Source organism: Dreissena polymorpha, chromosome 6 (genome assembly GCF_020536995.1).
Source record: "Dreissena polymorpha isolate Duluth1 chromosome 6, UMN_Dpol_1.0, whole genome shotgun sequence".
Classification (NCBI taxonomy): Eukaryota; Metazoa; Mollusca; class Bivalvia; order Myida; family Dreissenidae; genus Dreissena; species Dreissena polymorpha.
In genome coordinates this window covers 16,047,570-16,050,177 of record NC_068360.1, presented here as the reverse complement: position 1 = coordinate 16,050,177, position 2,608 = coordinate 16,047,570, and positions in this window count along the sequence as shown.

Here is a 2,608-nt window from a genome sequence, read left to right as displayed (position 1 = left end):
GCCACATTGTACGTAACGTACTTTTAATAAAGACGCATATATTTTGTCGTAAATGACTTTATTCTCCCTTCAATGCATCACACAATTTCAAAAATAATATGAAGCTCTTTCCTTTACAAATGGTGTTATTGAAATGCATGGTAACAATCACGTGTGTACAAACAACATGTGAACGTTGTGTTAAACGTATTAAATACGTTGACATTTGATGTATATTTTAACAAAAATTAATAATTGAACATGTGTTAATCTGAATATGTAAATCACGTTACATTAATATATTCAGAGCATGAATTGTGCTTAAATTTTGCATATGTAAACGTTGAATAGATGCATGTTTTTGTTCACATAAATGTATGATGTTGTTGTTGTCAACGTTATTAACAGCGTCCACCGTTGCTAATGGGTCTCTACCGCTGCTGAACGTTCCCTACAACTCAAACCTGAGCGATCCCAATTCACCTCCTTACAAGAACATTACCGATTCCATTTGCAAAGAGGTATTATAGCTTCTATGCCTTGAAATAATGGAAATGCTTAGTATGCTTGTCAATAATTTCCATGTTTGTAATATAATCTAAAGATATCTAGATTGATTAAATATCTAATGTTTCTCTGTCACAATCCGTGTCTACTGTTCGCCATACTTGCATGTGCGGAATTAATTTACCTGGCTTGCACATTTGAGCCACGTTCGGGGGAGGGGAGGATGCTGGAATTTAACCGATTTATGCCTAGTGGACTCTCCCATCCTTCTAAATTGGATCAATTTATTTCCAAAATTAGGGATTTCTAGTATACTTATTTCTATATTTAGAATATTTCTTACAGAAATTCCTTTAAGCAAACAACGCAGACACGACACTTTATTCCCATGATTAACCCATTTATGCCTAGCATCTAGAAAAAAGGCCTAAGCAAACAGCGAAGACCCAGATGAGACGCCACATGATGTGGCGTCTCATCCGGGTCTGCGCTGTTTGCTTAAAGCAATTTCTGTAAGCAATGTTGTAAACATAGAAATAAACATACTAGACATCCCTAATTTCGAAAATAAATTGATCCAATTTAGAAGGATGGGAGAGTCCTCTTGGCATAAATGGGTTAAGTTTGTGAACGTCGCTTGGATTTGCTCATAATTGTTTACATATACATGTATTGACGTTATTTTGTATTCGTTATTTACTGCGTACACTGTTGCCAACTGATCCTTATCTCTAATGGTCTCATCCGGTAAAAAACAAGATCTTGACATGAGGGATGATTTCCCCCCTTTTTTCAATTGCAGCTATACTTTGTTTATACTTGAAATATTGACAGACTGTATGTACTTTAATGATTCAGTTGGATAAGTATATGCGAGACAGCGACGTCAAAAGCGAATACTTGGAATGCAGAATAGGCTTGTTAGCGTGAGTAGAAATGGAATTGGGGTCACGCTGTGTGAAAAAGGGGTTTTATTCCATGTGTGTACAGTGTCGTCTAAGATAAGCCTGTTCAGTCCGCTCATGCCAACCAGGGACGACACTTTACGCTTTTTTGATATTTTTCGTTAAAATAAAGTCTCTTCCTGTGCGGACTGCACAGGCTTATCTGGGACGACACTTTACGCATATGCATTAAACCCCCTTTTCACAGAGCGAGGCTCAGTTTTCATGTATATACCGAAAGTTCATTTTGTATATTAGTCATCGCTCTTAAATAATACGTTTGGTATTATATGTTGTTAGATACTCTGTGTTGACTTTTTTTTAATGTCATCAATAAACGCGTTTGTTTCAATATAAATTACATATGAGTTTATTCCGTATGATCGTCTATACGTACATTTAAATACCAATGTATTGTAACAACTGCCAATTGGCGTTCATTTTTCATGAAATTTATATAATATTAATATACTTTCCAGGGTGGACGGCCAACCTAAACCATGTGGATGTGCAAATATCACATCGTCCGTCGAGTTAGTACCAAAAGTTAAATTTTATTACACAAATCATTGAGTGTTTACAACACCAACAACCAAACAATAGTTGTAGTTACTACGCGATTATGTTTTGTATGAACACACGTTTGCAAATTTTAACATTTTATGTACCGGTTGTTTAAGCTCTTGAGCATTTATAGAGTAACTATTTGTTTAGTAAATTTGATGCTCGCGTGTGGTCAGTTAGGCATGCGTATATAATACTTTGTTTTATTTCAATTTGTAATAGAATGCTACACTAAGACCCGGATCACCGAGTGATGAGTTGTTTTTTCTGCAGAGTAAGTGGAAAGAGCTTCGTTCTGGGAACACTGGGCCTAATGCACGTGCGTAAAGTCCACAAAGACTAATCAGGGACGACACTTTCCGTCTAAATTGGATTTTCGTTCAAAATAGACCTCCTTTAAACGAAACATACTATAAAAGCGGAAAGTGACATCCAGGCTCTGCCTGTGGGAATGGTAAAGGCTTATCTAAAATGACAAATGCATCAAGTCCAGGTTTCCCTGAACTAGGCTCATATTCAGGTTTCAAAACGGTTGTTTCGTCAATTCTGCTCCACCACAATTAGTAATAATGTATAATACACCTAACACGAAAGGTATATTCTTCAGCGGTTTG